This window comes from Ursus maritimus, unplaced genomic scaffold (assembly GCF_017311325.1).
Source record: "Ursus maritimus isolate PB19 unplaced genomic scaffold, ASM1731132v1 scaffold_6, whole genome shotgun sequence".
In the NCBI taxonomy this organism is placed as follows: Eukaryota; Metazoa; Chordata; class Mammalia; order Carnivora; family Ursidae; genus Ursus; species Ursus maritimus.
Genome location: NW_024426774.1, coordinates 8,187,244 through 8,215,006, shown reverse-complemented (window position 1 = coordinate 8,215,006; position 27,763 = coordinate 8,187,244).

Here is a 27,763-nt window from a genome sequence, read left to right as displayed (position 1 = left end):
AGGTTTTAATTGCCAAAAGAACAGGGTTGGAGTCACTGCCAAGTAGAAAGGAACAGACAGAGGTGTCAAAAGAGAATCTTGAAGAAGCTCCTCATGTTATTCAATGTTATTTTCTCTGCCAATTCTTCACTAGTTAAGACATCTTACTTTCAAGATTTTGGAGTCAAATTTGATTTTCTTTTGGGTGTGACACCATTTGAGATAAGCTTCCAGAGAAGATCAGGAAGGCTTCATTTGTGGGGTCACCCACGCGATTTCTGCTTCTTGACACTCTGTAATAGCCCTTCTTAACCCTTGAGGAGCCCACGGGGACCTAGTGATATGACCCATTTCCAATGGACTTCCCTGGCCCTTCTGTGGAGGATCTAGACCTTTCTCTTCATTGTTTTTTGTACCTGACAATGACACTCTTGTAATTTCGCCTCTTTTAGTGGCCTCCAGATTTTATGAGGTTTCTGCCCTGTGCACTTGAACTCATTTACTCATTTCAGGAAACTGTTTATGTTGATCCTAATGGTTGCAGCTAAGCTGTTTGCAATCTTGTCAGGAGAAGGAAGGCTCAATTCTGGCAGCTGAAATTTCATGTTTAATGCAGACGTAATATGAAAAACAACTGCTGCAATCAGAAAAACCCCCAGGGAGAGACATGTGAAAAGAGGATTTTAGATAGCAATCGTATGTGTTAACTGAGGATCTACCCCACAGATGAAATCACTCTTATTACAAAGCTCCAGTCTGTTATGGCACTTGCATTATTTTCCCCAAAGATTTTCATTACCTTTATTTTTAAGGGTCAGAAGAAGCATAAATCAAGGTTAAACTTCCGGTAAGAAGCAAATACATTTAAAATATTACACCAGTATTTATCTGGGGGGAAAGAGATACATAGCCCTCACTGTATGAGACTGCATACAAGTAGAGAACTGTTACTAATAGTTACTGTTGGTTGTCTACCCAACATCCTTCCTCGTTTTTTCTTGATGGTAGAGAGAGCCCTGATTTTGCTTGGTATCTAGCTACCTCCTTCACATGAGGCAGTCATGGCATTCGCAGTCTCCTAGCCAGTGAGGAGCTTCGGTGTGAGCACCTGACACAATTCCGGCCAATCAGATCTGAGAGGAGCCTGATGGGTTTCTAAAAGGAAATCTGGCTTTGCTTTAGCTAAGAGACACAAGGGAGAGCTGGCTCTTATTCCTCTAGAGAATACTTTCCTGTCTGGATGTAATGTCTGGAATGATAGATGTCTTATAACCATGAACATGGTTAAGCTGAGTGATAAGCTAGCAGCCTGAGGAAGACTGAGAAGTCTTGAGGAAGAAACTGGGTTCTCAGTTGTATGGTTGCAACTTTTCACTAACCAACTACTAAGCCAACCTGCCGCTGGACTTCTAGCTTATGAGAATAACATTTAAGATGTTTGAGTTGGGCTTTCCACTTACTTGCTTTCAAAAAAATAACTTTATATTTGCCACAGAAAGTGTATCATCCTCTTTTTCAAAAGAAATATTAGCTTTACCAGCTGTGTATTAGTGAGTCAGAAAAATCAGTGAGCCATCATTCTTTGTACACCAGAAGGAACATTTCATTTGAGAGAAGGCCACCAGACTTTGGTTTTATCTTCACATTTTCTAACTGGTGTCCTTGAACAACTTGCCTCACTCTCATCAAGTCTGTGAGCTGCAGGTGCATTGTTCTATGTATTTCACATAAGCATTATTATGTGCCCATTTAACAGTTCATTCCAGAGCTTTCATGAGTAGACCTACTGTGTCTATTTTCATCCTCAAAACACATACATGAAATATATCATGGTAAATATCAGTCACCATTGCCCCTACTATTCTTTATAAACCTTATTTTTTTTCCATGTAACGTGGTATTTCCAGGTCAATGGGCATCTAGATGTCCTCTTTAAAATCCTTCATGGTATTCAATAAATGATTAAGGACCCAATCATACATTCTGTTATGTGTACAAACATGACTCTGAGATTGTAAGAGCTGGCAAAGTGAAAGAGCTTTACAAAGAAAGACATCAAATATGACACATATTTAGTGAGTGGCTACTACTATTTTCATCGTTATTGACATATTTGTATAGTGTTTTGGAAATTATAAAGTAATTTTATATGTTTTTATTTTAATTATATTAACACACACCCAAAACTGTACCAGATGATGAGGGAATTTAAGAAAAATACAAAACTGATTTGACTAATTGAAAGAAAACCAAACAAAAGCTTTATTGAAAAGTTTTACTTAAAGCCAAGTATTAGTGAATTTGAAAAGAGGTATTTGATCTAGAATTTTGCAATGAATCATAGGAACTCCAAAGAAATTATTTCAGTGACATGATGGTAGCCACCAGAAATGTAGGTATGTGACAGTAATATGACAAAAAATATTTTGATTAGTGACTCCATGGCACAATTCTAAGCCCAAAAGTGATAGATAGAAAAAATCATTTAAAAATCTATCCATCTATCATCTATCAATCAGTCTGTCTTAAGGAAGAATGCCATTCCTATGGAAATTGCACATCTTAAAAAACTAATTTTCCAGAACTGGAACAATCTTAAAATGTATATGGAATCACAAAAGACCTCAAGTAACCAAAGTAATCTTAAAAGGAAAAAAAAACTGGAGGTATCACAATTCCAGATTTCAAGTCATATTACAAAGTGGTAGTAATTAAAACAGTATGGTACTAGCATAAAAATAGACACATAGATCAATAGAACAGAACAGAAAACCCAGAAATAAACTCACAATTATATGGTCAATTAACTTTTAACAAAGGAGGCAAGAATGCAATGGGAAAAAGATAGTCTCTTCAACAAATAGTGCTGGGGAAACTGGACAGCAATGTACAAAAGAATGAAACTGGACCATTTACTTTCACCATCCACAAAAAATAAACTCAAAATGGATTAAAGACCTAAATATGAGACCTGAAACCATAAAAATCCTTGAAGAAAGCACAGGCAGTAATCTCTCTGACATTGACCATAGTGACATCTTTCTAGAGAAGTCTCCTGAGGTAAGGGAAATAAAAGCAAAAATAAACTATTGGGACTACATCAAAATAAAAAGTTTCTGCACAGCGGAGGAAACAATCAACAAAACTAAAAAGCAACCTACTGAATGGGAGAAGATATTTGCAAATGACATATCAATAAAGGGTTAGTATCCAAAACATATAAAGAACTGATACAACTCAATATCAAAATAATAATAATAATAATAATAATAATAATAATACAATTAAAATGGGCAGAAGACATGAACAGACATTTCTCCAAAGAACACATCCAGATAACCAGCAGACACAGGAAAAGATGCTCAATATCACTCATCATCAGGGAAATGCAAATCAAAATTACAATGAGAGATTGCCTCACACCTATCAGAATGGCTAAAATCAACAACACAGGAAACAACAGGTATTGATAATGATGTGGAGAAAGGGAAACCTTCTTGCACTGTTAGTGGGAATGCAAACCGATACAGCCACTTGAAAACAGTATGGAGGTTTCTCAAAAAATGAAAAATAGAACTATCCTATTATCCAGGAATTGCATTCCTGGGTATTTACCCCCAAAATAAAAAAACACTAATTCAAAGTGATACATGCACCCCTATGTTTATTGGAGCATTGTTTATAATAGGCAGACTATGGAAGCAGCCCAAGTGTCCACTGATAGATGAATGGATAAAGAAGACGTGGTATATATATAGTCAATGGAATATTGTTCAGCCATAAGAAAGAATGAAAACTTGCTGTTTGCAACAACATGGATGGAGCTGGAGAGCATAATGCTAAGTGAAATAAGTCAACCAGAAAAAGACAAATACCATACTATTTCACTCATGTAGAATTCAAGAAACAAACAATTGAGGGGGAAAAAGGAGAGAGACAAACCAAGAAACAGATTCTTGACTATAGAGAACAAACTGATAGTTACCAGAGGGGAGGTGGGTGGGGAGATGGTGGAAATAAGGGATAAGGATTTAAAAAATGTATGTATTAATTTTCCATTTGAAACTGAATTTATATCTGGAAAATACTAGGAGAATTAACTACAATGCAACATAGTGTATTTCTCTTCATCACAGTATAGAAATTGTTTTATATATCCTTATCTATATATATCTTTTGTATTTCTATCCTTGGAGAACTAGTCAGATAGCTTGATTGATATTTTTAGCATATTTTTTTCAGACAGTATGACATCTTTTAAAAAAGAAAGTAGTAGAGAAAGTGGTCTTTCTTAGAGGTAAAATAAGTCCCCATGAGCTCATGACGATAGAGAATATACTTGTCCTGATTCAGAATTATCTGTTGTAAAAGTCAAGAATGTCACTTAAACTTGAAGTCTTCATTAAAATTCCAAAAAACATGACTTTGAAATGAGGCAGATCCCAGGCTTCAGTCTTAACTCTCCTGTGTCCCAGCTGTGTGACTGTGGAGTATGTGCTGAACTGCTAGCAATCTTACTTTTCTCATTTATAAAATTAAAATACTAGCCACGCTCTAGATGTGAAAATCCTCAACAGAATAATAGCAAACTAAATCTAGTGACATACAAAAAAGACTATACACAATGACCAAGTGTGGTCTATTCCAGGAATGCAAGGTTAGTTTGACATGTGAAAATCAAGTGATACAATATTGTGTTGCTAGAATGGAAAACAAAACACAATTATCTCAACAGATTAAACAAAGTCAAAATCCATGACACCTTCATAGTAAAAAGACACTAAACCAAAAGCAGAAGGGGGCTATTCAACTTGATAAAGAAAATCTATAGAACCCCACAGCTGCCATGGAACTTGGTTGTAAAAGACTGAGTACTATACCACTAACATAAGGAACCAAGCTGTCATGTGTGCTCTCACCGCTTATAGTCGACATTGCACTGGAAGTTCTGGCTGAGGCAACAAGGCAAGATACAGAAATAGAAGGCATTCTGATTGGAAAGGAAGAAGTAAAATCACCTCAGTTTGCAGACAGCATGATCTTGCAAATATACAAGACCCCAGGAAACCCACTGCAAAGTATAAGAACTAATAAATAAATTCAACAACTTCAGTATACAGAATCAATTTTATTTCTATATACTAGTAATGAAAAATCCAAAAATGAAATCAAGAAAACAATTTCATTTATAATAGCATCAAAAAGACAATTAGAAATAAAAGGAACAAAAGAAATGCAAAACTTATACTCTGAAAATTGTAAACCATTGTTGAAAGAAAATGAAAGAGATCTGAATAAGTGAAAAAATAGCTCAAGACCATGGATCAGAAGATTTTATGTTGGTAAAATTGAGTATTTCCCAAATTAATCTGCAGACTCAACACAGTATCCATGATAATCGCAGGTGCCATTTTTGTCAGAACCTGACAAGCTGATCCTACCATTCACATGGAAATGCAAGAGAACCAGAATACCCAAAACAATCCCTAAACAGAAGAATAGTTGGGGGACTCATGTCCTGATTTCTTTTTCTTTTTTTTTTTTAAAGATTTTATTTATTTATTTGACAGAGAGAGAGAGACAGCCAGCGAGAGAGGGAACACAAACAAAGGGAGTGGGAGAGAAAGAAGCAGGCTCCCAGTGGAGCAGGGAGCCCGATGCAGGGCTTGATCCCAGAACCCTGGGATCATGACCTGAGCTGAAGGCAGATGCTTAACAACTGAGCCACCCAGGTGCCCCATCATGTCCTGATTTCTAAACTTACTACTCAGCTTCAGAAATTAGTAAGTGTGATACTGACATGAAGCACCAGCATAGGAATAGACATACAGATTAATGGAATAGAACTGAGGGTCTAGAAATAAATTCTCACATTTAAGCTCAGTTGATTTTGACATGAAGCCAAAACAATTACATGAGGGGAAGGACAGTCCTTTCAACAAATGATGCTGGAACAACTGGACAACCACCTGAAACTATATGTAAAACTTTAACTGGGGTGCCTGGGTGGTCAGTCAGTTAAGCGTCCAACTGTTGATTTTGGCTCAAGTCCTGATCTCAGGGTCCTGAGATCGAGCCCCACATCGGGTTCTGCTCTGGGCATGGAGCCTACTGAAGATTCTCTCCCTCTCCCTTTGCCCCTCCCCACCAAAAATAAATTTTTTTAAAAATTAGCTAAAAATGTATCAAAAGACTGAGCTAAAACTATGAAAGTCTTAGAAGAAAACAAGTATGTATCTTTTGACCTTGGATTAGGCATTTGTTTTCTTAAATATGACATCAGAAACACAACAACAAAAGAGTAGATAAAGTGGATTTCCTCAAAACTAAAAACTTTGTGTGTCAGAGCTATCATTAAAAAAGTGAAAGTCCACAGAATGGAAGAAAATTTAAACAAATCACCTACCTTATGAAGGACTAATATATAAAGAACTCTAAGAACTCAATAATACAAATAAAAATAACCCAATTAAAAATGGACAACAGATTGGAATAGACATTTTTTACAAAGAAGATATATAAATAGTCAACAAGCACATGAAAAGATGCTTAACATTGTTAGTCATCTGGGAAATACAAATCAAAACCACAATAAGATACAACCTCACATCTGTAACCATGATAAAAAAGACAGACAATAAGAAATGTTAAAAAAAAAAAAAAGGGAGAGTTTGGAACCTGTATACGCTGTTGGTAGGAATATAAAATGTTACAGTCACTTTACAAAACTACCTGGCAGTTTCTCAAAGCACTAAACACAGAGTTACCACATGAACCAGCAATTTCACTTTCAGTACACACCTAAGAGAAATACAAGCACACATAATAACTGTACGTGAAGGTCTATAGCAGGTTAGTTCATCACAAAAACCAATAAATGGAAACAACCCCAATGTTCATTGATTATTGGATGGATAGGTAAATTGTGGTGTATCCATTTCATTCCAAATGGAATATTACTTGGCAATAAAAAGTTGGCCAAATAATAAAATTATATGATATATTGTACAACATGGATGTGCCTTGGAGACATTATGCAAAAAGAAAGAACCAAGTCACAAAAGACTAGTAACCAACGAGGCCTTAGAGGCCTGCAGGGAAATAGGTAAGACACAGGAATCTGGGGGTGATGGAAATGATCTGACATTAACTGTGTGGTGGTTGCACATTTCTGTGTATGTGCTAAAAAACACTGAATTGTACAATTTAAATGAGTGAACTGGATAGTATGTGAAGTAGATCACATATTTTACATATATGTATACATAAAAGTGCATATATGTATGTATACATAACACTTTAAAAGAGAGAAATAAATACTAAGAGAAATAAAAGTGAGAAAAACAGACAAATTCACAAGTGCAAACCATAAAGAGAAAATAGGTCGGTTGAAATTTACAAAGAGCTTCTGATCATCAAATGCTATGTATGTGTATATATATATGTATGTATGTATGTATATATATAGACATACAGTTTTTGATTTTTGTTCTGACTGGAAGCTCTTCTGTAACATATAAAAGAATTCCAAAACATCAATCAATAAATAAAATTTAAAAACCTAATAATTCAATTGAGAATATGGACAGAAGACGACTAGGTACATTTTAAAAGATTTTCAATGTAGTTTTTCATTGGGGAAATGCAAACTAAACCAAAACTTTTGTAGCACTGCTGTTCCTTCCTTGAATTGGTTAAAGAGAGGGAGGCTGACATTCGAAGCATCTGTGCTGATGTGGAGGAGCTGAGCTCCTCCACTCTGCTGGTGGGAATGATGTATGCAGACACCAGTAGTATTCCCCAAAGATAAACATTTATTTTGCAGAAATTCACAACCCAGAATTCCTCTCCAGGTACATACCCAAGAGCAACGTGCACCTGTGTGCTCACCAAAGACATGCACAAATATGTTCATAGCAGAACTATTCCCCACAGCCCCACCCTGAAGCTATCCCAACGACTGCCACCACAGACCAGACCAGCACAGGGTGGCGCATCCTGCAGTGGAATCCTGTACGACAATGAGAGTCTGAACCACACCACGTAGAACTACGTGGAAACATCTCACAAACAGTGTGGAGTGGCGCAGATGAGGCACAAAGCATACATACTGCATGATTTCATTTATATAAAACTGAAAAGCAAAAGAAGCAAATTTGTCGTGTTACAAGTCCAGGTAGTGGTTAGTCTGGGGAGTAGGGGAGGAAGAGAGGCTGGCAGGGTCTTCTGAAAGCTACCAATGCTTTGCTTGTTGATTTGATCGTGTTCTCATTACACAGCTGTTCTCATTTGTTAAAGTTTACTGAGCAGCACACCTCTGATTTCTGCTGTCCATTCAAGATTCTAACACTTTTCTGATGCATGTCATGATTCCATCAACTGTCTACAAAATCAATGAAGATTAAACTATATATAGTTTAGGCATATTACAGATGTCATAAAACTGTTTAAAAGTATAGGAAGGACATGACTGAGGATGGTGCTAATTCTGTAGGGCTGGGGCATGGCAGGAGTTTAGGGCAGGGTCACCTGGTGTGTCCGCACTTATTAGGTCTGGTGTTGGGTGAATGGGTTCATGGCTTGTAAATGTTACCAATAAAGATGGAAAGTATGAAGAGCTAATAGAAGCCTGATGTAGAAGTTTGAAGAAGAGGTGATAGAACATTGAGTCGATGGCAGTGAGAGTTTAAGATATATTTTAAAGGGGGATTGGCGGAAAGTGCTAATTGGTGCCTAAGCAGGTGAAGTGCACAGGCTCTGGTCTGAGCAACTTGGTAGATGATGGTGTCAGGAAGAAGCCGAGAAAGGCGCAGATTTTCAGAGCACATCAGGAAATCCATTTTGAGCACGTTTAAATTGAGACATATGTGGGGAATTAAAGGTGAAGTGTCAGGTAAGCATTTGGATGTATATAAATCTGATTCTCAAAGGAGACATCTGGGTGGGCCATATGAATATGCAAGTTATCAGCATAAAAATGGTGTCAGAAAGTTCTTGGAATGGATGAAATACCTAGGAGAAGAGTATATGTAGAGGTGAAAGTAGACCTCAAGTTTGGACTTCGAGTGATTTTAAGATGCAGATTTGGGCAGAGAGGAAGAACCATCAACGAAGAAAAGAAAAAAAAAAAAAAAACTAGCCAGTTAGGTAAAAGACATCCAAGAGAATTTGGTGTCAAAAAAAACAAAAAGTGTTTCAAGACATTTCAGCTCTCAGATGAGACTAAAAGGTGGAGCAAGATGAAAACAGACATGACCATTAAGGTTGGAGATGTGAATATCACCGGAGACTCATCAAGAAAGTATGGGTGGAGTACTGGGCAGGGAAGACTCGGGACATAGGAGGGAAGTGGGAGGGAGGAAGGAGACACAGGTCACCTAGACTTTTCTCATGAGCACTTCTCTGTGAACAGATGAATATCTCAGTAACAAATGCCTTTGTTATGATGATGAGATGATCTGTCAATCCTCCAAGGACTGGAACATAATAGGTGCTAAGTAAATATTTATAAACAGGAAAAACCTTATACCGTGATTTCCCCAAGGTAACACCAAGTGTTTCTCCACAAGTCAAACAGCAACCTAAGATATATGGTTGAACACACCCTTGTTCAAGAAGTTACATTTAGCTATCAGTGAGGACCAGAAGTGCCCTGACACCTCAGTTGACAAAGGTTTCCACTCCAGGAGATGAGAGATATAAATATATGTACAGATATCAAATCAGTGAAGAGATAAGCATGTGAATGGTGGGCTCTGTAAAGAAGATCCACCATCCCTGATGTGGATGGGCCTCATCTAATCCAGTGAGGACCTGAAAGGACCACAAAGTGGAGGAAGGTGAATTCGTCCTGACCGCTTGAGCTGGACATGGGTCTCCTGGCCTCTGCACTCCTGGTTCTCAGCCTTCACACCCAGACTGGAATCTCCGCCATCAGCAAGCTAGTCCTCACCACCAGGTCTCCTTCCCTGAATGTGGTTTCTCTGTACAACCGTACCTAATGTATAACATTTTCTTATTTCCATTGTAATTTCTTCTTTGATTCAGGAATACTTTGACATGTGTTTTGACATTTACAAATTTATGGGAGGAATTTTATTTTTACTATTTTTTTGTAGTTGATTTTTTATTTTATTAAATTGTACTCCAAGTATATAGTCGGAATGATAATTTTTTTTTTGGTATCTTGAAACTTCTTTTGTGATTAAATATATTTTCATTTCATTTTATTTTATTAAGATTTTATTTATTTATTTGGCATAGAGAGAGAGAAAGAGCCCAAGCAGGGGGAGCGGCAGAGGGAGAGGGAGTGGGAGAAGTAGGCTCCCTGCTCAGCAGGGCTCTATCCCAGGACCCTGAGATCATGACCTGAGCTGGAGGCAGACACTTAAAGGACTGAGCCACCCAGGTGCCCCCTGTATTTTCTTTTAAATGAAATTTCCATGTATGCTTTAAAAAAATGCGTGTCCTTTCATTGTTGGGTGTAGATCAATATCAGATCAAGCATGTCAAGTTTGTGTAAATTTTTTTTCTGGTTTAATAATCTATTCATTTCTGAGAATATTATGTTTAAAATATTTAAGTAAGGTTCTAGGTTTTCCATGTATTTATGTAATTTTGTCAATTTTTATTTTATATTTTTGAGATTATATTGTTAGAAACATACAGGATTGAGCTTTTTGTGACTTTTTATGATTACCTCACACCTAAGAGAGATCTTTGGCTTTATCTCTTCGAGTCTATGTTTCTGATATTAATATTACTGTTTCTTTTCTTCTTATTTGTATTTGCATGGCATATCTTTATCTGTGTCCTTTAACATTTCTGTCATGGTTTATGTGTGTCTCTTACAAAATGCATATGGCAAACATTATTTTAAAAATTTATTCTGGCCTCCGTGGTTAACAGAAAACTCTAAAATATTTACATTTATAGTGGTTATTATTATGTTTTGATTTATTTTCACCAACTTATTTTAATGTTACTGGTTTGTTAAACATTCTATTTCTATACTTTTTGGTTATTCCCATTAAATATTAATTACATACTTAAGAGTGTCAAAATGTAATAAACATTTCTATCTATCTTATTTTATTTTTAATTTCTTTTTTAAGATTTTATTTATTTATTTATTTGAGAGAGAGAGAGAGAAAGAACGAGCAGGAGAAGGAGCAGAGAGAGAAGCAGACTCCCCGCTGAGCAAGAAGCCTGACTCTGGGCTTGATCCCAGGACCCTGAGATCATGACCTGAGCCAAAGGCAGACACCCAACCAACTGAGCCACCCGAGTGCCCCTTTTTCTCTCCTTTTATTAAAGAGCAAAAGTACTTTTTAATGATTAGAATGTAATCCTGTTTGTGTGCGTCATCCATGTTATTCCTTAACTTTCAGAATATTTTCAGACTTCCAAGTACTTTTCTTCTCCTTTAGGATAATTCACTACTTTGTGATTTATCTGTTCCTTACTCCTTGTGCTTCCTTCCTTGTGGGCTCGAAATTTCCTTCCCATCTGAGTATATTCTCAAGAAGATCTTTCTGTTAGTTTTTATGTGAAGTCTTTAATGCATCTGCACTTCTGAACAACAGTGATTTTCCTCAGTATTTTGAAGAAATTATTGCACTCTATTCAGGTATGTATTTTCTGCAGATGAGGTAAAAAAGAAAAGACTTTGTGTAACCTCACTGAAAGTGTGTATCCTCAGTATCCACAAGTGAATATTAAATAAGAATTGATAGAAAGTCCATTATGGTTCTGTAGGGGAAACAGTAAACATCCTTCTCACAGTGTAATGGACACACAGATGTGTTCCCTATATCCCTGCTATAAATACTAGCAGTAGATGTCCCCTCCAGACCAGTTTGCCCTGGCCATTCCCTACCTCAGCTGCAGAAATCAATGCTGACCAAGGTCAGTGCCATGGGGATAGGGTAGGGACCAGGAAGGATGACATCGGGACCACCCAGAAAATCTAGATAATCTCCTTATTTTGACGTCAGCTGACTGGCGACATTAATTCCATCTCAGCCCTAATTTTCCTTTGCCATGGAGCCCACGTGGAGCCCAGCATGTTCAGAGATTCTGAGATCGGGACAGAAAGGAGGGGTATTTTTCAGTATACCCAGGTGCTGCACTTAATCTTTAGAGTAGCTGAATCCCAAAGAAGATCAGGTGGAGCTCCCAACCAAGGCAGTTTAGGATTCTGGTTGGGAAAGAATGCGACCCTGACACGTGGTTGTTGGACGTCTGGGCTGGTGAATTCCCACGTTCCCCTGAAGGCTTGTCCTGCACAGCTGCCCACTCCTTCCTATTAAGAGCAAAGACTCTCTCCTAAAGAGAATGCAGAGCTGCTCCCTGGTAAGACTTGCCCCACCTTTTCTGGTCATTAGATCATAATTAGGGTTATGCCATGGCTGGAATGACCTGGGTCGGATAAAGAGTTTTAAGATTCAGATAACGTGTACTGGTAGGAGAATGCACAGGACTGGATTCTGAGGAATGTTTGAGCAAGAGTCCTGGACAAAAGCTTTCATAGGGAGAGTGTATTGATGTGGAAGCGGTTTTGAGATACGGGATTCAGCATCCTGGCAAAGCCTCAAGAGATGGTGTGAAATAGCTACTGGGATATTTCCTGAGATCATGGAAAAATCAATGGGCCATGCTAAGTGAGCTGAAATGCCAGAATTGCATGGCAGACTGGAAAGAGGGATTGAAAGGCAAGGAAGTAGGCCTGCTGAGATGGATGTACTCTGGATGGCCAGATCACCCACCAGATGGAAGTTTCACTCTTTACCAAAGCAAGAAGGAATGCACAGGAAGAGAGGCACCAGCACCACAAAGGCTCTCAGCAGTGTTGTCCTGTGTGGGCCAGGACCAAGGGTGGGTGATGCTGTCATGGAGTTAGGCTCACTCTAACAACAGGGATGGCAGGACTCTGCAGCAATAGAGGCCAGGTGGCAGTGCGTCAAGATCAGAAGCCAGGTGGGTGCAATTATCATCATGACTGGCAACGTTGGAGTGGCAGCCAATGAGGCCTGACCTTCAGAATTATGAAGATGGGTTATAGAACACAGCACCCCTGAGGACAAAACAGACAGATAGCCAGTCAGACTACTTCTTGATTCATCAGAAGAAATCAAGGATGAATGAATGGGAAACTGAGAGCAGTGCCCCTTTGTGCAGTCTCCAGACCTGAGCCAGTTTTTGGACCCAAGACCCAGTGATTGAAGAGAAGGCCATGTTCCCAGGAGGAATGATCTTGAAGCACCACGGTAAGTCTACATGGCAATGATACCCCCAGCGCCCCACGAAGGGACGCATGTCATTTTCTTGGGTAAGTGTACACCAGGCAAAGAGGAATACACAAACACTTTCAGAGTCGTTGGGCATGGGTTCAGAGTTGATGGTGATACCTGGAGACCTGCAGGGTCATTACTACCCCTCTGTTAGAATTGAGTGTATGGGTCAGGTTATAAATGAAACCTAGGCCACTGTTCAGCTTGCAGTGGATCCTTCAGCTCTGCAGATGCACCAAGCTGTCATTTGGGAAAGATATACTGGGCAGATGGAGCAAACTCCACATTGGGGCTTTGGCATGTAGGGTTGGAGACATAGTAGCAGGAGCGCCAAACGGAAGCCTCTGAAACTGTGTCCTACCCCCATCACAGGCAAGATAGAAAATAAAAACCAATATCTCATCTCAGAGGTAATGGGAAAGATTAGTGCCACACTCAGGGAGCTCAAGTAGGCCAGGGTAGTGGTCCCACTAGCGCAGGTCTCCATTTAATTCTACCCTCTGGCCCTCTGGTGAGATGAGATTGATCCTGGAAGAGGACAGAGTCCTTCACAAGCTTAATGAAGTATGAGCTGCACTGACAGCCCGGGGCCAGCAGCAGAGCAAGTTAACATGAAGGCAGTACAGCACACTAGGCCGTTGATGTAATGAACATGCTCTTCCCCACCGCTATCAGGAAAGCAGACCAGAAAGTTCCGTTCACATAAAACTGGCAATAGCATATATTTAGATTTTCTTCCTGAGCTGTGTTCTCTTCCATCCTCTGCCATGAAGTGGTCCAAAAGGTCTGGAGCATCTGAATGTTACATTGACCAACTCTCTGTGACATCATCCTGACCTGACCAACAAGAAGCATCTGGACTGTTGGAGGCTCTGGTAATTGACACACTCCAGAGTGTTGCAGATAAACCTTAGTAAATTCAGGAGCGTGCACCTTAGTGAAACTTTTAGGGGTCCAGAAGTCAGGGCATCTTATCCAGAATACAGGACACGTTACTGCATCTTGGCCCCACCACAAGAAAGCACAGCTCTTGGTAGTGCTCTTTGGATTTTGGAGCAGCATGTTCCATCCTTGAGAATACTACTTCAGTCCATACACAGTAATACAAAAGGATTCTAGTGGAGCCCAAATCAGGAATGGCACTGTAGCAAGTCAAGGCTATGGTATAGCCAAGACTCAGGCCATATGACCCAGCAGATCGTATGATGTAGTGGGAACAGATGCGATGTGGACCAACACCACAGTCAAAATGACAAATGTAAGCCTCCAGATTTCCAAAGCAAGTTCAGCTCATCTGCAGTGGACCATTGCCACCTATTGAAAAATAATACATGGTACACTATTGATAGAGACAGGACGCCTGATCACAGAGCTCCAAGTGGCCATGGATCTGGAATTGCCCATCATGACCTGCATTCTGAAAGAGTCACTAGGCCATATAGAAAAACACACTAGCCCAGTGTGTGATGAAGTAGTTTGATGGGAACAAGCATAAGTGGGGCTATTAGACACAAGCAAGCTGTATGAGCAGGTGTCCTTGACTCTCATGTGATCCCTCAGTATCATGGCATCAGCTCTCCTCAACTCTTATCCAATGGTTGTGGGAGCAACTGATGGCAGAAGCAAAAGCCCAGGCTTGGTTTATAGATGAGTCAGCTTGGGATGTAGCTCACTCACGGGTAGCCTTGAAAGATGGTGATGAGCCTGAATGGCTCACCCTAGATGATCTTGTTTTCCACTCCGGGTGGACATTTTAGTGGTGGTGTGATGGAGTTGTGGCTGCACAGAGACATAGGACTAGTAATTGGCAGAGACAGAATTCAAACCGAACAATCTATGATCCATGATATGTGCCCTTAACACTCTGCTGTTCTCATACTTTAGAAAAAACAGATTATTTTCTCATACTGTATACCAAAATAAATTCTAAATGGAATGATGATCTCAGCTTGAAAAGAAAAGAAAAGAAAAAAAATCACAAAAATACTGGAAGAAAACGTGAATTTTAAGTTTTTGTTACTATCATATTTAATAATGATTTTTGAATAAAAAAGGGCTTTTAATTTAAAAACTTATGACACAGGTAAAATATGCAGCTGGAGCTCAAATCACAGACAACATTTAATTTTTTGATATGCTGTAGACATGGGCAGAGTGCAAGAATGATGTCGAGGTGGGAGGAAAATGGGAGCATCATGCAAACACTTGATACAGAAGGAGCTGCAAGTGGCTCTCAAAATTGCAAAAAGATCAACCTCACCCATAATACAAGACATGGAAATTCCAACTATTCTAAGATACACCATTTCCCCATCAAATGTACAAATACCCACTGTGCAGGGATGAATCGGGAAAGTGCCAGTGTGATTGTTAATGAATTGAGCAGATTCTATGGACAACGACTTACTGAAGTGCATCCCAACCTGAAATGCACACTCTTGACCTTATTCCTCTGGCTCCCAGCCCACTGTATACTTTTCTCACAGCAGCCAGAATGCTCACTCCAAAATATGAGACAGCAGACCGCTCCTATGCTCAACCATCTCCAGTGGTTCTCATTCCTCTCGGAGCAAAACCAAAGTTCTTCAAATGGCTCATCATGATCCAGATCCCTTCTGGATTCCTGTGACTTCACTGCTAAGAGACTTCCTCATACTTGTCAGAGTCTCTCAATCATTTATCAAATATTTTTTGGAAACCCAAAGTATAAATAAAAGTGAACAGATCATATAATTTATAGTGATGAATTACATGATTAATCCCCAAATAAACACTACATATAACCACCACCCAAATCATGAAGTTGAAAACGACCAGCAACACCAGGTGCCTCTGCATCCCTGCCCAGCCACTGGCCAGGAAATTACTGTGCTGACTTCTCATCACACAGGTTCATAGAGCCTGTTCCTGAGCTTTGTATGAATAGAACAATATGCACTCCATAGTGTCTGGCTTCTCTTACTCAACAGTATGTTTGTGAGATTCTTTCATGTTCTGGGGAGCTGTAGTTTGCCTGTCCTTCCTGCATTAAGGTATCACTTATCATCCACCATCAGTTCGCATTGTGTCATGTCAGTTCAGAACACGTTGTCATATCACAGCACATCATGCATGTCAGGTCCCACCATGTCAGGCCATGTCATATCACATAATATCAAACCAGGTCACATCATGTCATATCAGGTCACGTCATATGTTGAGGGACTTCCCCATTTTAGAGTTGATGGGCACTAGAATTATTTCCAGTTTGGGTTATAATGATGGATCTGTGGACATTTCTGCATGTGTCTTCAGTGCACTTTTTTCAGTGCACTTTTGAGTATAGACCTAGGGGATGACATCTACCTGTGAACAACTGTGCACAATGCTGAATTTATTTTCAATGTGGTTGCACTCCCACCAGTACTGTATGAGTGTTCCAGTTACTGTAATTTTTTCCCAAATAGTTGTATAAAAATGGAAATTAATATATGAACCTTTATGTTTATTGCAGTATTATCTACAATAGCCAAGATATGAATCAACCGAAGTGTCCATAGACTGATGAATGGATAAAGAAGATGTGGTCTATATACACAGTGAAATATTACTCAGCCATCAAAAAGAATGAAATCTTGCCATTTGCAACAATGTGGATAGAACTAGAAGGTATTACGCTAAGTGAAATAAGTCAGTCAGAGAAAGACAAAAACCATATGATTTCACTCATATGTGGAATCTTAAAAAATAAAATAAAATAAAATAAAATAAAATAAAACACTCTTAAATACAGAGAACAAAGTGGTGGTTGCCAGAGGGAGGGGGTGGGGGCGGGTGAAGCTGATAAAGAGGGTTAAGAGGTACAAACTTCCAGTTATAAAATTAAGTAACGGAGATGAAAAGTACAGCATAGGGAATATACTCGATAATATTGTAATAACATTGTATAAAAATAATTGACATATCCTCAGTTTTCAAGAAAAAAATGGTTCATATTTCCTATGTTTTAATGTTTTATGATTCAGAACAAAACATTTAGAATAGTTAAAAACAAAAATTTCTCAATAATTTTAATTTTACTGGAAAAGTTGATAAACATAAGCACCAAGAGGTTATTACTAATTACGGTTGTACTGTATATCTATCTATCTTAAGAAAAGAGCAGCAGGCTTAGCGCTCAGCCACCCACCTCGGCCGCTGGCTTCCTGAGGTCTCAGGGCGACGCCGGCCTGTCCGCTCAGCGGGCTCATTACTCCCGGGAAAAGTGCTTTCTGCCTCTGGCCTTCCAAATTGGGGTCAGAATGTACATTTCCACACAATTTGAGTTTTCAACTTTCACATCTCTCGTTAAGCCCTTTATTAGTGGCTAGCTTCGCACAGACCATTTAAACATTTTCTGGCTTCTGATTGCCCAAGACCATCCACAACCTCTCACTGAAATAGCATTTGCCCTTACTTTTCCCCATGATTTTCTCAAACTGTAATCTTTTCCTAGTTCTTATGATCATAACCTTCAAATGAGAAAAAGCTAACCTAGGGCTGAGGGTAGGTTGCACACATCAGCCCTGGGGGTCAACTGCCAACTGAGCCATTGGAGCCGGGCTAGCTAGAGGTCCTTGCCTTTGCAGGTGTGGTCCTCCAAGTAGTCAAGTCCAGGGTTATAATTAAGATAATTATGATTATAGTTACAATTTGCGTGGAAGGGTTTAATGGGATCCATTCATGAGGAGGAGGAAGGCAGCTTAGTGTAGTCATCACCAGAGTCTCAGAGCCCTTAGTGGAAAACTTTGCTCTCCATAAGCCTATGTGACTGAGCCGACTGAGAGAAAGAGCAAGTGAGCACACTATAGTGGAATGATTTTTTTTTCCCTGCATTCTGAAAATTCCACAGAGTTTGATGTGGACTTACCTGTTCTGAGGGAAGCTGAGGTGTGTGATCGCGTATAACCTACTTCAACATTCACGTCCATTCCTGTAACTCTCTTTGGCTTAAACACGGACCATACTCTTTTTTTGTACCCATTATTTTAGTCAGTGGTTAACAAAATAAAAACGCTGAGATTACAGGCAAAAATTCTGAGGTCATCACCCCCAAAATTAGACAGACAGGAAAATACAGGAAATCACAACTTACTGGAGCAGAAAAGTTCCAGGGGCCAGAGCCCAGTAGGAAAGCCCAACCTATAATTAAACAGAAATAGCAAATAGTTGGAGGCTCCATGTGGACAGCTCTGAGAGACAAAGACTCCAATGGGGGTGCCCACATCTTTGTGGATTTTGCCTACAGAAGCTCTACCAGGTGCTCAAGAAAACAGGAGGAAATACCCCTGGGGCTTCTGGCAGGGGGGAGGGGAGAAGAAGCCCTTTTGAAAAGCCCCAGCACATTCTGCTCCTGACAAAGCCTTCCTGTAGAGAAACTATTTTATCTGAGCCTAACCTGTGGGGGTTTTATCAGAGCCTAGCTGACCTGGGGAAAGGGAAATATAAAAAACCAGCACGCTCCCCACCCCACCCCTATTCTGTCCTGCCTAAGGGGTGGAGGCAGAACTTAGAAGCACTCCTGAAGATTACCTTCCAGGGCTCTGCAACAGGATCAGAACTACAGGGCACCTCTTCCCACATGCCTCACCTCCACAGGCTTATTTACTATGCCTCCTTTTACCCAGGATGTCATGCCCAGCTTTCAACACAGAATTGTAACGCGTTCTAAAAGGACCCCAAAAGGGGCGCCTGGGTGGCACAGCGGTTAAGCGTCTGCCTTCGGCTCAGGGCGTGATCCCGGCATTATGGGATCGAGCCCCACATCAGGCTCCTCTGCTATGAGCCTGCTTCTTCCTCTCCCACTCCCCCTGCTTGTGTTCCCTCTCTCACTGGCTGTCTCTATCTCTGTCAAATAAATAAAATCTTTAAAAAAAATAAAAATAAAAAATAAAAGGACCCCAAAAAATGCAGTTGGAAGAGATAGAGCAAGCATCAGAACCAAGACAGATATGGTAGGAAAGTCGAAATGATCAGACCACCAACTTAGAGTCACTATGATTAAAATTCCTTAATGGAAAAAGTAGACGACATGCAAGAACAGAAGGGCAATGTAAACAGAGATGGGATTCTGAGAAAGAATAAAAAACAAGTAATAACAATCAAAAACAATGCAATAAAATGAGGAATGCCACTGATGGACTCAGTAGTAGCTTGGACACAACTGAGGAAGGAATCTCTGAGCTGGAGAATGAAACACAATCCCCATCTGAATCACAGTTGACTTCTTTGTAGAAATTGACACACTGAATCTACAATCATTCGAATTTGCAAGAGACCCAGTATAGTCCAAACAATCTTTAAAAGAAGAATAAAGTGGGAAGTCTCACTCTTCATGGTGTGAACTTACTATAGAGCAATAGTAGTCAAGAAAATGCTCTCCTACAGAAGAATAGCCATTATAGATCAATGGAAGAGAATAGAGAGTCCAGAAATAAACCCGTACATCAACAGTCAAATGATCTTCAACCAGCATGCCAAGACCATCCAATTTGGAAAGAATAGTCTTTTCAACAAATGGTGCTGGGACAATTGGACGGCCACATGCAAAAGAATGAATCTGAACACTTACCTCACACCATGCATAAAAGTTAACTCAAAATGGATCAAAGACCTAAATGCAATAACAATAAAACTCTTAGAAGAAAACGTAGGAGTAAATCTTCATGACTTTGGATTTGACAAATGATTCTTACATAGGACACCAAAAGTACAAACAATAATAAGAAAAAAAAAGATTCATTGGACTTTATCAAAATTAAAACCTGTGCTGGAAAGAACATCATCAAGGAAGTAAAAAGATGCACAACAGGATGGGAGAAAAATCATATATCAGATAAAGAACTTCTACAAAAAATACATGAAGAACACTTGTAACTCAATGATAAAAAGACTAATAATCCAAATAAAACATTGGCAAAGGATCTGAATAGACATTTCTCCAAAGAAGACATACAAATGACCAATATGCACATACAAAGATCTTCCACATTTTTAGACAACAAATTAAATCAAAACCATAATGAGATACCACCTCTATCCAGTAGGATGGCAAGAACCAAAGTCAGATAACAAGTAATTTGACAAGTATGTGGAAAATCAAAACAGTCATACACCACCAGTGGGAATGGAAAACGGTGTCGCTACTCGGAAAACAGTTTGGCGGTTCTTCAAAGTATGAAATACACAGTTTCCACATGACCCAGCATTTCTACTCCTAGGTATATACCCAAGAGAAATGAAAACTTGTGTCCACACATACGTTTATTCACAAATATTTATACCAGCATTGTTCACAATAGTCGAGAAGTGCAAACAGCCCCAAAGCTCATCAATTGACAAAACACAGTATACCTATACAATGGAATATTACTTGGCCATAAAAAGCAGTGAGGGAGTAGTACATGCTTCAGCATGGATGGACCTTGAATAGTTATGCTAAGTGAAAGCAGCCAGTCATAACAAGTGTTGTGTGGCTGTAGATCAGAAATGTCTAGAGCAGGGAATCCAGAGATGGAAAGTGGATGCAGCAGGTTCATGGTCGCTCAGGGCTGGGGGGGTAGTTGAGATGGGTGGGTGGGCAAGTGACACCTAATGGGGGGGCTGGGAGTGTTCTAAAATGGACTGTACTGGCTGCACATGTCTGTGAATACACTAAAAAACTGTAGACTGAACACTCTAAATGGGTAAATTCTTTGGTTTGTGAATTATATCTCAATAATGCTGATTAAAAAAAAAAAAAGAATACTCCACAAACCTACTGCCTGACACACGCCCCATCCTTACAGACATGCTCACGCTCCAGAGTCCCTATCACACGCAGAGATACAGCTTAGGTCTTCCTGTTGAGTCAAACCAGTTCCTACTTGAAATAAGGAGAAGGAGAACATTCTTCTTGATTTTTGACATCTCTGACTAATTAAAAATATATAAAATTTGAACAGTCTGGTAAGTGTATTTAGAACTAATTAATTCTAAGTAGTTTTTGGTAAGCTTTTGTTTTAATCGTTTTTATTAAATAGATAAGCTAGATGAGGGACAATTTTTTTTTAAGATTTTATTTATTTATTTGACAGAGACAGCCAGCGAGAGAGGGAGCACAGCAGGGGGAGTGGGAGAGGAAGAAGCAGGCTCCCAGCGGAGGAGCCTGATGTGGGACTTGATCCCGGAACGCCGGGATCACGCCCTGAGCCGAAGGCAGACGCTTAACGACTGCGCTACCCAGGCGCCCCAGATGAGGGACAACTTAATTTTTAAAAAGAGTCTGCTTGAAAAGGGGAACCATCTCTGAAGTTCTTTGAAATAATCTAAGTTTCCCTAAATGAACATATTCAAAACTAATCACCTCAGTGTAAGTCCAACAAGAGGACGGTTGTTGGGATCTGTTAGTTCATTGGATGACAATTGTGATCTGGAGGTTAACCCAGTGTTGGCGCTTATGCACAGGTATATATCAGGGCCTCTGCTGTATGCTCTGGGCCATTTTCCAGGTGCTGCATCAGACAAGACCATCCTCATTAAATTTTGTGGAAGTGGAAGGGCTCAGAAAAACAGTAAACAAGTAAATAACTAGATAGGATTATAGGAGATACTGTCAAATTCTACCAATACTACATTAATTAATTAATTAATTAATTAATTAATTAAGTTTTTTAGCAAGTGCCTTGGAGGGGTTTATTTAAGACCCAGAGATCAGAGGAGGCCTCTCTGAATAGGTGATATTTTTACATGATAGATAAAGCTATTTAGTCATTCTGCGTGTTTTCCAGAATAGATTTCCAGTTAATACTGCAGCTAATTAAGATGCACTGCTATGCACATTTTGATGGGGGAAATCACAAGGATAGTTAATAATTTATATTATGTTCTATACCTTTTGGCTTTTGTTAAATGTGCTAATAAAGAAACTTTCTTGTCAATGAGCTATAACCAGAAATTTTACAGTCAACTCTCGCTAACATGAAGTAACAAAGGAGTTGTCTACCTATACCTTTAATTGCATTCAGGCTAGAAAAACGATTTGAACTGATATTGACTTCTTCCATTTCTTCTCCAAACAAATTAACAAAAGATGCAAAAAGCAACATTTTCCATAGGGTATTCTTTGGAACACTAGATCCAAGGAATGATATGTTTTAGGTAAAACAGAGATCACAAAAACGCATGAAAAAGGGGTTTATACAAAGTTAAACTGTTTTTGGCTTTTTGCTTTGTTGTTGTTTTGTTCTGTGTTTTCCCTCTACTGGGCCTTTCAGAGTGGTTATGCTGGCAGCTGCTTTGGAACTGACCTGGGTCAGCCCAGGAACTGACCTGCCTTAGCCGGCGTGCCCAGGCTTCTTGGAGCTAGGAATAGCACTTTGTGCTCCGGGCACATCATGCATTGTAGCAAATGGGTGTAGGTTTTCCTTGACTGCTTTCTTTTTCTTTTTTTTTTTCACATTCACATCAGCTCAAACAAAGGTAACATAGTATTAGGAAACTATTCTAAGCCACCCTCCCCCCCCAAAAGTCCTTCCGAGCTACACTTTCTTTTTCCATGAAATGGACAAAGTCTCTGCCCTGACCAGTTGCACAAAGTTGATGGCAGAATCTAATGCCAAGTTTAAGTGTCATTATTACCATAATCATCTCCAAAGAAAGCATGCAGAGATGGCCTGTGTCCCACAAATGTTTGGTAAATCAGTAGAAGGAATTTGACGAAGTATTTTGTCCCTAGCTTACTTGGATTTATTGGACAAACGGTGGTCAAGTGCTGCGAGGCAGAGAACACCCAGCCTTCCTGGGGGAGGCAGACAGCAAGCAGGCAGAAGAATAACATGATTCTGAGTCTCACAGGCAGCAAGAAATATGTAAGAAGGGAAAGGATAGGAGTGACCGAGTACATGAGGCATTTTATGATTGTCCAGGAAACCTTTGAGGAAATAGCATCTTATGAAGTCCTAGCAGAACCGGAATGAGGAGCCCCACGCTAAGTGCAGAGCATGCCAACCTCTACGTGGGGAAACTGGCAATTGCAACAGCCTTGAAGCCACAAAGGACTATTAATAATCCAAAATTAAGTAATGCCTAATATGCAATGGGTCTAGCTCGAGACATAAGATAGCAATATAATCCAAGTTTAAACTGAGAAGGGAAAAATATCAGTTTTCATGATGGCTTTATGGCTGACATTATTACTGAGGAAGTCCTTTACCGATGGGCTGAGCTAATGCAGAAAACTGATGCAAATCAATAGTTTGTATACATAAATTGTTTCCCTTTAGCATACAAGGATTTGAGGCATGGAACAACAAAAGTAAAGGAGATTATGATTCACACCTCTGTCAAAAGACCTGTTCAATATCAACAAAACAAAAATAAACACACAAGGAATTCACCAACTCACAACCATGACAGTCACAACTAGTGTTGGCTTCATCACTTTAGAAAAACCACATAAGAGGCACCTGGGTGGCTCAGTCGTTAAGCATCTGCCTTCGGCTCAGGGTGTGATCTCAGGGTCCTGGGATCAAGCCCCACATCAGGCTCCTCCACTGGGAGCCTGCTTCTTCCTCTCCCACTCCCCCTGCTTGTGTTCCTTCTTGCTGGCTGTCTTTCTCTCTGTCTAATAAATGAATAAAAATCTTTTAAAAAAGATTTTATAAATAATTTAATAAAAATATTTTTATATTTTTATATAATTTAATAAAATTTTTAAAATTAATAAAAAATAAATAAAAACCACACAAGGGGCACCTGGGTGGTTCAGTCAGTTGAGCGTCAGACTCGGTTTCAGCTCAGGTCATGATCTCAGTCGTGGGATCCAGCCCCACATCGAGCTCCATGCTCAGTGGGGAGTCTGCTTGAGATTCTCTCTCCCTCCCCAAAATAAATAAATAAATCTTTAACAATCACACGCAAAATTGTTTGCTGCCAAAATTAATGTAAATTAAGATAATAACAGTGGAACATTTTTCAAACCAAACAATTTAAAATACATTTATGGCTGGTCAATGAGTTCACAAGGGCAGGCGGTGCACTACAGGAGGCCCAGATCTGTCACCACCACCACAAGGGTCTCTGGCCCAGTGAGTGGAGTTTGGTAGTAATTCTTGCTTCAAGTTAAAAACAAAAACAAAACCCACACACATTTAAAAGTAGTTATGACACAGAATGCATGATCTGTAGAAGAAAAAAATTGGCAGCTGGACTTCATTATAATCAAACATTTCTGCTAAAGACACTTAAGAGAATGAGAAGTCAAGCCACAGACAGGGAGAAAATCCTTGCCAAACACATATCTGATAGAATACTAGTATCCCAAATATACAAAGAACTTCTAAAACTCAAAAGTAAAACAACTCAATTAAAAAGTGGGTAAAAGATCTGAACGTGCTCCTCCCGGAAGATGACATACCGCAGGTGGGAAAATGCCCAACAGCCTATGCCATCAGGGAGATGCCAATTAGCACAACGCTGAGATGCCACTGCACCACTGTGAGAATGGCCATGATCCGAAACACTGACATCATCAGGTGCTGCCAAAGACGTGGGGCAGCAGGAGTGCTCACTCATTGCTGCTGGGAACACAAAACAGTGATGCTACCTTGGAGGACAGTTTGGTGGTTTCTTTCAAAATGAAACTACTCTTACCTTATGAACCAGCAATCGTGTTCCTTGGTGTTTACCCAAATGAGCTGAGTTAAAAACTTAGGTCCACACAAAAACCTGCACATGGATATTTAGAACAGCCTCATTCATAACGCCTACCACTTGGAAGCAACCAAGATGTCCTTCAGTCGGTGAGTTGATAAATGAACTGTGGTCCATCCAGACAGCAGAATATTACTGAGCACTAAAAAGCAATGAGTTAACAAGCCATAAAAAGACATGGAGGAAACTCAAATGCATACTACTAAGTAAAAAAAGCCAGCCAGTCTGTAAAGTCTCCATTCTGTGTGATTCCAGCTCTCTGACATTCTGGAAAAGGCAGAACTACGGAGACAGTCAACAGATGGGTGGTTTCCAGGGTTTTGGGCAGGGGAGGGGCGGAAGGGATGAACAGGTGGAGCACGGGGGGATTTTAGGTCAGTGAAATTGTTCTGTGTGACATTTTAATGGTGGATACATGACATTATACATTTGTCTGGACCCACAGAACTGCACAATGCAGAGTACCTAACATAAAGTATGGACTTGAGTTAACAGTAATGTTTCAATATTAGTTCCTCAGTTTTAGCAATGTGCCACACTAATTCAGAATGTTAATAACCAGGGAACCTGTGGAGGTGGGGAGAGGGGTTAGATGGGAATCCTCTATACTTTCTGCTCATTTTTCTGTAAACTTAAAAAGGCTCTAAAAATAAAGCATATTAATTAAAAATGAAATAAACAATATAATTATAATGTCAAAAACTCTTATTAATTTGTCTTAAACACCAGCACATTAGAATTAGAGCTAATCCTTCAAAATATCACAACTGCCTCAATCCTGTGATGTTCTTTCTCATAACACAGGGTGAAGAAATATGGAATATATTTATTCTCATGAGGTTGTTCCAGTGGCTTTATCACTCCTCTATGGTATGTATGACCTTCATTCGCTAACGTTTCCCACACAGTACAATTTATTCACCTGGAGATTATCATGGCCGCTGTTAATATCATTAAAGAGTTGACAGGGGTGCCTGGGTGGCTCAGTCAATGAAGCATCTGCCTTCGGCTCAGGTCATGATCTCGGGTCCTGGGATCAAGCCCCACATCAGGCTCCATGCTCAGTGGGGAGTCTACTTCTCCCTCTCTCTCTGTCCCTGCTCCTCTGTGCTCACGCGCTCTTGCTCTCTCCCAAATAAATCTTAAAAAAAAAAAAAAAAAAGAATTGACAAACTAGTTTCTAAATAAAACCTGCTTAAATGGAAAGCCTAGAAGGATTTGTCTCTGTCCACCCAAAAAGGACGTCCCAGGACTGCTCTTCCATAGTGCTGGGCAGGTATCTACACCGTCTCCCTGCCAGGGAAGGCTGGAAGGCTGCATTCTGGGGACTGAGCCCTGCAAGTACGTTACCCCTACTTGTTCACATTGGCCACTGTTGTTTCTCCGTTCCTTGTAAAGTAGCTCTGCCCCTCTGCCCTGAGCATGCACTCTTCCCTGGGTCTGGCACCTCACGCCGTCCCCCAGGTGATGGCCACCACCTCCGGGACCCTGACCAACCAGCTGGTCTCCTGGTGTCCACCCTCATGCTGCCACAGCGTCCACTCTGCTGTGAGAGTAAACCTAGCCTGCTCCAGCGCAAACCAAGACATGTCTCTACTTAACGGTTGGCTCTAAAACAAAGTACAAATGTGTGAGGTGCCCTGGCATGCCCGCCCTCCCAGCCTCAGTGACTTGGCTCCCGCCCCCTCCCAGCTGCCGACACCTCCCTCTCCCAGACCCTCGTCTGGGGGTCCCAGCCCTGGCGAGCCTCCCACCACCTCCGTGAGAGAGACCTGTTCCTTCTTATGCTTCTAAAGAATGATGTTCCCTCCTTCCCAGCTCTTTCCATATTTGTAATATTGCAGTAATCAATGCGATTATTTTACCCATGTCTCTCTCACTACTGTAAGCTTCACACGGTGTCCTCCCCTCCCTCATCATACTACCTAAGCACTTAGGGTCATGGCACGTAATTAATGACATTTGGTATCTCCTGAATGGGGCCATGTCTTTTGCTCCCGCTAACACTGGCTCTTCACGCTCAAAGAGGTGACCAAAACCAGCCACTAGCCAACCTCCCAGCCTTGAGACCGCCGTCCCTTAACACTGCAGCCAGAGAGGTCCAACCAGGCACAAGTCTGATCATGCAAATTCTGATGTTAAGATTTCTAATAGCTCCCCCCACTACACTCAAAATATATCCCAAACCCTTTAGGATGTATGCAATACTTTGTATGGTTTATACTCTGCTTATCTGTGTAGCTATATATATAGCTAGAGGTGTAAATTACCCTCTCTGTATCCCGTGCAAAGTGTACCCTTCAGCCATACTGAATTACTTACAGGTTACCCAAACAGACCAAGTCAGGGGATGGGAGATAAGCCCATGAAACAGGCTTGGACCTTACAAATGTTTCTAGGTTCTAGTGGTTGGGGACATGCCAGCATATCCCCTGACTGATGAAAGCACACTACCACTCACCACAAAGGAAGATGACGTTTTTAGGGCCTCTACAGATTCTGGACACAAATACGCCACCTTTGAGTGTGTGCCCGGTCCATTTGCTGAGTAACCATAGAGCTATCCCTTCCCAGTCGGACTCACGTCAGGATGTAGCAGACCCAAGTCATAATGCCGGCTGCCATGTTGTTCGGATTTACAGGCCGCATGGGCCTAGCAGACCTCCAATTAGCTGGGGCAGACAGGGACTCAGTGTGGAGCTTCTGACACTCCCCCACAGGAAATCACATCGCAGACCTCTGCAGTGTGAGCAAAACCGTGATTTTTCCTACAAATACTTTCC